The sequence below is a fragment of the Arachis stenosperma genome, chromosome 7, assembly GCF_014773155.1.
Source record: "Arachis stenosperma cultivar V10309 chromosome 7, arast.V10309.gnm1.PFL2, whole genome shotgun sequence".
In the NCBI taxonomy this organism is placed as follows: Eukaryota; Viridiplantae; Streptophyta; class Magnoliopsida; order Fabales; family Fabaceae; genus Arachis; species Arachis stenosperma.
Window position 1 is genome coordinate 22,196,565 of NC_080383.1, and position 8,495 is coordinate 22,205,059.

The window sequence follows — 8,495 nt, forward strand, 5'->3', positions numbered from 1 at the left end:
ACGAGAGATACTTATATCCTGATGAAGCATCCACTAGAGCGTCGATGCTTGGGAGTGGGTAGGGGTCTTTTGGGCAGGCTTTGTTGAGGTCGGTGTAGTCGGTGCACATTTGCCACTTCCCATTTGACTTTTTCACTAAGACGACGTTTGCTAGCCATAGTGGGTATTTGACTTCCCTTATGAACTCGGCCTCAAGTAGCGCTTGTACTTGTTCTTCTACAGCCTGAGCTCGTTCTGGTCCGAGTTTTTTTCGTCTTTTTTGTACCGGCCGGGATACTGGATAGACTGTCAATTTGTGGCTCATTAGTTCGGGATCAATACCTGGCATGTTGGCAGCTTTCCATGCGAAGAGATCAACATTATCTCGTAGGAACCGTATTAGTGATTCCTTTACGTCTCCTTTCAGGATCGTGCCAATATTAGTTGTTTTATCCGAGGTGTCTCCGATCTGGATTCTTTCCACTTCTCCTTCGGGTTGTGGTCGGAATTCTTCTCGCCTCTGAACTCCACCGAGCTTGATTATGTGGAACTCTCCTCCTTCACCTCGGAGGTTTAGGCTTTCGTTGTAACAGCGACGTGCCATTTTTTGATCTGCCTTTATCGTAGCTATCCCTTCCGCAGTTGGGAATTTCATACATAGATGTGGGGTTGAAACTATTGCGCCGAGTTGATTAAACGTTGTCTGGCCTATTAAGGCATTGTAGGCTGAGCTTACGTCGACCACGATATAGTCTATCTTGAGTGTTCGGGATTGGTTTCCCTTTCCGAAGGTTGTATGCAGTGATACGTATCCCAACGGTTGAACTGGGGCATCTACTAGTCCGAACAGGCTGTTCAGGTATGCTCTTAGCTCTTTTTCGTCTAGACCGAGTTTGTCAAAGGCAGTTTTGAATAAGATGTCTGCAGAGCTTCCCTGGTCAATTAATGTTCGGTGAAGGTTGGCGTTTGCCAGTATAATCGTAATGACCATGGGGTCGTCGTGTCCCGAGATGATTCCGGATGCGTCTTCCTTGGTAAATGTGATTGCTGGGATGTCTGGGACTTCCTTTTTTTCCTTCAATGTGGTATACTTCTTTGAGGTGTCGCTTTCAGGATGATTTGGAGATTCCTCCTCCGGCAAATCCGCCGTGTATTACGTGAACGTGTCTTTCCGGTGTGCGAGGTGATCGTTCAGATCGTCCAACATCCTCATCCCTTCTTCTTTTTCTTGGTTCGTCATCCCGATTGGCCAAAAATCGATCTAGCTTTCCTTCTCTTACTAGTTTTTCTATGACATTTTTCAAGTCCAAGCATTCGTTGGTGGAATGCCCTCGAAGTCGGTGATACTCACAGTATTCATTCCGACTTCCTCCTCCTCTTTTGCCTTTAAGTGGCCGAGCTGGAGAGATTTTCTCTGTATGGCAGACTTCTTTGTAGACATCTACCAAGGATACCCTAAGAGGAGTATAGTTATGATATTTTTTGATTTTCTCTCCGGAGCGATCTTCCTTTTTCTTGGATTCTTTATCTCGGTAGGCAGAGCCGAACCTTGAGGCTTCGACAAGTCGAGAGTTTTCCTCCATGTTAATGTATTTTTGTGCCCGTTCTTGTACTTCGTCTAAGGATGTAGGATATCTCTTTGATATAGATTGGCTAAATGGTCCTTCTCGTAGGCCATTTATAAGGCCCATAATGGCAGCCTCTGTTGGTAGACTTTGTATGTCCATGCATGTTTTGTTGAATCTTTCCATGTAGTTGCGAAGGCTCTCCCGATCTCCTTGTTTGATCCCTAGGAGGCTAGGTGCGTGTTTGGCTTTGTCCTTTTGTATGGAGAATTGGGCCAGGAACTTCTTGGCCAGATCGTCGAAACTCAAGATGGATTTTGGAGGTAGGTTGTCAAACCATTTAATGGCTGTCTTGGTGAGAGTTGTTGGAAAGGCTTTGCAGCGGACTGCATCTGAGGCATCTGTGAGGTACATTCTACTTCTGAAGTTGCTGAGATGATGGTTGGGGTCCGAGGTGCCGTCATATAGAGTCATATCCGGAAGCTTGAAATCTTTTGGAATTTTGGTCTTCATAATTTCCCTGGTGAATGGATCTTGATCTTTCTGAGAGCTATCTTCTGCGGATGATCGAGTAGCTTTAGTTTTAAGATCGGCTTCAAGTTTTACAAGCTTATCTTCTAGTTCTCTGCGCCGCCTTATCTCCCGGCGTAGATCTTCTTCTTTTTCACGTCGATGTTGGGCTTCTTTCTCAAGTTGCTCCAATCGATTTTGAAGCATTTCTATTACTCCTGGATTTGATGAATTTTTGTCTCCATTGGTTTCTGGAGTATCTTTGAGTATTGTGTCCGCATTTTTATGCAGCGTTCTATCTTCCAGACCTGAATCGTGGTCATTGTCATGGTCATCTGCCATGTCAATGGGATGACTTCCAGGTTCCCCGGCAACAGCGCCAATTTTCCGAGGGTTACCTGAAACTGTAGGTCGATCTCGGATGAGATCTTCTATGTTGGTCAGAGCCGACGTGTCCGGCAGGTGTACGGCGGCCGGAGCTGGTGTGTCCGACTTGTTGGACTTGATGGTGGTGCTGATCCTTCGTCCCCGGAGGGTGGGGGGTACCTGCAAGGGACTCCGATGCTTAAGTTAGCAAGGGTATTAAGCAGGTATTGAATAGAATCAGAGTATGAGTTATACCTGGATGCTCCAGTGTATTTATAATGGTGAGATGTGGCCTCCTGTAGATAAGATAAGTTAGTTATCTTATCTTATCTTTATCTTTAAGTGAGGTCATCTTTATCTTTAAGGGAACTGCCCTTCTTTCTGTAGGCTTTGGGCCGCCTTAGGATTTGGGACGTGTTCCTCTATTTGGGCCCTTTGTTTGGGCTTTTCTGTGACTTTTCCGAGCTCTTTGAGAAGAGGTCGGGTTGTCCTGACCTGAAGAGGTCGGTCGCTTTGTCTGTAGAACATCCCGGGTCGGACAGCTCGACCCAGGGTATGAACACTATCTTTTCAAAACTTTTTCAAAAATTAAATCTTTTTCATTTTTATCTTATTAATTTCGAAAATTTTAAAATTATTTTCAAAATTTTTTTCTTAATTTTATTTCAAATTTTCGAAAATTACACTAACAATTAATGTGATTGATTCAACAATTTGAAGTTTGTTACTTTCTTGTTAAGAAAGGTTCAATCTTTAAATTCTAGAATCATATCTTTTAGTCTCTTGTTAGTTAAGTAATTAATTTTAATTTTAAAAATTTAAATCTTTTTCATCTTATCTTTTTATTATATATTTTTCAAAATTTTATCTTTTCAAAAATTTGATTTCAAAATATCTTATCTAACTTCTTATCTTCTTATCTTTTCAACTTTGACCTTAATATCTTTTTCAACTAACTATTTGACTTTTTGTTTGTTTCTTATCTTTTTTAAAACCACCTAACTACTTTTCCCTCTTTAATTTTCGAAAATATCTCATCCCTTTTTCAAAAATTCTTTTTAATTTTAATTATATCTTATCTTTAATTTTCGAAAATCACTAACTACTTTTTCAAAATTATTTTCGAAATTCTCTATCTCTCCTCTTCTTCTATTTATTTATTTATCTACTAACACTTCTCTTCACCTCTCTTCATCTCAAATCACTACTTCTATCCTTACCCATTCTTCTTCACTCTTTATTCCCTTTCTTCTTCTACTAACAATAAAGAACCTCTTTACTGTGACATAGAGGATTCCTCTTTCTTTTCTTGTTCTCTTCTTCCCTATATGAGCAGGAACAAGGAAAAAGGCATTCTTGTTGAAGCTGACCCTGAACCTGAAAGGACTCTGAAAAGGAAATTAAGAGAAGCTAAATTACAACAATCCAGAGGCAACCTTTCTGAAATTTTCGAACAAGAGAAGGAGATGGCAGCCGAACCCAACAACAATAATGCAAGGAGGATGCTTGGTGATTTCACTAAACCAACGTCCAAGTTTGATGGAAGAAGCATCTCAATTCCTGCCATTGGAGCAAACAATTTTGAGCTGAAACCTTAATTAGTTGCTCTAATGCAACAGAACTGCAAGTTTCATGGACTTCCATCTGAAGATCCTTACCAGTTTTTAACTGAGTTCCTGTAGATTTGTGAGACTGTAAAGACGAATGGAGTAGATCCTGAAGTCTACAGGCTCATGCTTTTCCCTTTTGCTGTAAGAGACAGAGCTAGAACATGGTTAGACTCACAACCTAAAGATAGCCTGGACTCCTGGGATAAGCTGGTCACGGCCTTCTTGGATAAATTCTTTCCTCCTCAAAAGCTGAGCAAGCTTAGAGTGGATGTTCAGACCTTCAAGCAAAAAGATGGTGAATCCCTCTATGAAGCTTGGGAAAAATACAAGCAGATGACCAAAAAGTGTCCTTCTGACATGTTTTCAGAATGGACCATATTAGATATATTCTATTATGGTCTATCTGAGTTTTCCAAAATGTCATTGGACCATTCTGCAGGTGGATCCATTCACCTAAAGAAAATGCCTGCAGAAGCTCAAGAACTTATTGACATGGTTGCAAATAACCAATTCATGTACACTTCTGAGAGGAATTCCGTGAATAATGGGACACCTCAGAGGAAGGGAGTTCTTGAAATTGATGCTCTGAATGCCATATTGGCTCAGAAGAAAGTGTTGACTCAGCAAGTCAACATGATTTCTCAAAGTCTGAATGGATGGCAAAATGCATCCAACAGTACTAAAGAGGCAGCTTCTGAAGAAGCTTATGATCCTAAGAACCCTGCAATAGTAGAGGTAAATTTCATGGGTGAACCTTATGGAAACACTGATAAACCACTACTTTATGGTTTATATTGTGTATAATTATGTGGTTTTATCATGATCCTTACCCACTTATTCATTAATTTAGCATGCATTTATATTTCCTTCCTGGATTTATTACATGGTTGAAAACTGCTTCCTAGAGACGTTTTATTATGCATTTTAATTCTCCTTTATCCCATTCGATACCGTGATCTGTGCGTTAAGTGTTTCAGGCTTTATAGCGCATGGATGAGTTGGAGATTGGAAGGGAAGCTAGCAAAAATGGAAGGAACACAAGAAATTGAGGAGACAGCTAGCGAGAAGTGACGCGGCCGCATGACTCACGCGTTCGCGCGGAAGAGGAGAAATCGCAGTGACGCGGCCGCATGGCTCACGCGACCGCACGGAAAGGAAAAGCACAAGTGACGCGGAGGCGTGGACGACGTGAACGCGTGGCACGGAAAAACGCGAATGACGCGTCCACATGGATGACGCGATCGCGTGACATGCACGATCTGCATAATCTGCAGATTTTGCTGGGAGCGATTTTGGGCCCTGTTTTGACCCAGTTCTCGGCCCAGAACAGCAGACTAGAGCCAGAGAACATGCAGAAACGAAGGACAACATTCATTATAGACAGTTTTGAGTTTTTTTAGATCTAGTTTTACTCCTCCTCTAGGTTTTCTCTCTACACAATTGATACTTTTAGGATATTATTTTTCTACTACTTTTGCATTGGGATATTGAGAAGAGTTATTTCCTCATCAAGACTTCGTCATTCTAGTTCGTTCTCTTAACTTGGTTTATTTCTTCCATGTTCTTTGCCTTGTTCAATTTTGTCATTGGAATACTTTTATGATTATTTAATACAAGAATTATTTCTTTCATTTTAATCCATTTTTCCTTCCAATAATCATGTCTTCTTTTGATTCCCTTTCATATGTGATGAGCGGATGATTTGTATACTTTTTGGCATTGTTTTTAGTATGTTTTTGATATGATCTAGTTAGTTTTTAGTATATTTTTATTAGTTTTTAGTTAAAATTCACTTTTCTGAACTTTACTATGAGTTTGTGTGTTTTTCTGTGATTTCAGGTATTTTCTGGCTGAAATTGAGGGACCTGAGCAAAAATCTGATCCAGAGACTCAAAAGGACTGCAGATGCTGTTGGATTCTGACCTCCCTGCACTCGAAGCGGATTTTCTGGAGCTACAGAAGCCCAATTGGCGCGCTCTCAACGGCGTTGGAGAGTAGACATCCTGGGCTTTCCAGCAATATATGATAGTCCATACTTTGCCCAAGATTTGATGGCCCAAACCGGCGTTCAAAGTCACCTCAAGAAATCCCAGCGTTAAACGCTGGAACTGGCACCTAATTGGGAGTTAAACGCCCAAACTGGCACTAAAGCTGGCGTTTAACTCCAAGGAGAGTCTCTACACGAAATTTCTTCATTGCTCAGCCCAAGCACACACCAAGTGGGCCCGGAAGTGGATTTTTATGTCATTTACTCATCTATGTACTAGTTTTCTATAAGTAGGACCTTTTACTATTGTAAGAGGAGGACTTTTGGTAGCTATCTTTGTTTTATGCTATCTTAGATCATTGGGAGGCTGGCCATTCGGCCATGCCTAGACCTTATGCTTATGTATTTTCAACGGTGGAGTTTCTACACACCATAGATTAAGGTGTGGAGCTCTGCTGTACCTCGAGTATTAATGCAATTACTATTGTTCTTCCATTCAATTCCGCTTGTTCTTTATCCAAGATATCACTTGTTCTTCAACATGATGAAGGTGATGATTGACGCCCATCACCATTCTCACCCATGAACAAGGTGACTGACAACCATTCTTGTTCTACAAGCATCTGAGGCTTAGTGAATATCTCTTGGATTCTTCGGAATCTTCGTGGTATAGGCAGGACCTGATGGCGGCATTCAAGAGAATCCGGAAGGTCTAAACCTTGTCTGTGGTATTCTGAGTAGGATTCAATGATTGAATGACTGTGACGTGCTTCAAACCTGTAACCTACTGGGCGTTAGTGACAGACGCAAAAGAGTTATTCTATTCCGGTAGGGGAGGGAACCAAACCGGTGATTGGCAGCACTGTGACAGGGTGTGTGCATTAGCTTTCACTGCGCGGATGGGAGGTAGCTGCTGACAACAGTGAAACCTTACACGAGCTTGCCATGGAAAGGAGTAAGAAAGGATTGGATGAAGGCATTAGGAAAGCAGAGAGACGGAAGGGAAGGCATCTTCATACACTTGTCTGAAGCTCTTACACCAATGATATACATAAGTATCACTATCCTTATCTTCTATGTTATTTTCGTTCATCATCATATATATTTGAGTTTGCCTGACTAAGATTTACAAGATGACCATAGCTTGCTTCAATACTAACAATCTCCGTGGGATCGACCCTTACTCACGTAAGGTTTATTACTTGGACGACCCAGTGCACTTGCTGGTTAGTTGTGCGAAGTTGTGTAATGCCATGGTATTGAGCCACCAAGTTCTTGGAGCCATTACCGGGGATTATTTGAGTTGTGAAAAAGTATTGTTCACAATTTCGCGCACCAAGTTTTTGGCGCCGTTGCCGGGGATTGTTCAAGTTTTGAGCAAGCTTTTGGTAACAATGCCTGGGATTGTTCTAGTTTGGACAACTGACGGTTCATCTTGTTGCTTAGATTAGGTATTTTTTTTTCGAAATTCTTGAAGATGAATTCTAGAGTTTCATGATGATTTGTTGAAATCTGGCTGGCTGAGAAGCCATGTCTAATCTGATTGGACTGAGGTTTCAACTTATCACCACAAGAGCTTGTTGATTCTCATCAATTTTGCTCTTGGAGCAGTGATCTGCTAAGATTTGGCTGACCTTTGGTCATGTCTAGTGTTTTGGACCGAAGCTTTCTTTGAAAGCTTGGCTGGCTGTGAAGCCATGTCTAATTCCTGGACCGGAGTCTTAGACTAGCACTGCACTGATTCCTGGAATTCTCATTGGTGCGCGAAATTGTGAACAATACTTTTTCACAACTCAAATAATCCCCGGTAATGGCTCCAAGAACTTGGTGGCTCAATACCATGGCATTACACAACTTCGCACAACTAACCAGCAAGTGCACTGGGTCGTCCAAGTAATAAACCTTACGTGAGTAAGGGTCGATCCCACGGAGATTGTTAGCATTGAAGCAAGCTATGGTCATCTTGTAAATCTTAGTCAGGCAAACTCAGATGTATATGGTGATGAACGAAAATAACATAAAAGATAAGGATAGGGATACTTATGTATATCATTGGTGTAAGAGCTTCAGACAAGTGTATGAAGATGCCTTCCCTTCCGTCTCTCTGCTTTCCTAATGTCTTCATCCAATCCTTTCTTACTCCTTTCCATGGCAAGCTCGTGTAGGGTTTCACTGTTGTCAGCAGCTACCTCCCATCCGCGCAGTGAAAGCTAATGCACACACTCTGTCACAGTGCTGCCAATCACCGGTTTGGTTCCCTCCCCTACCGGAATAGAATAACTCTTTTGCGTCTGTCACTAACGCCCAGTAGGTTACAGGTTTGAAGCACGTCACAGTCATTCAATCATTGAATCCTACTCAGAATACCACAGACAAGGTTAGACCTTCCGGATTCTCTTGAATGCTGCCATCAGTTCTTGCCTATACCACGAAGATTCCGAAGAATCCAAGAGATACTCACTAAGCCTCAGATGCTTG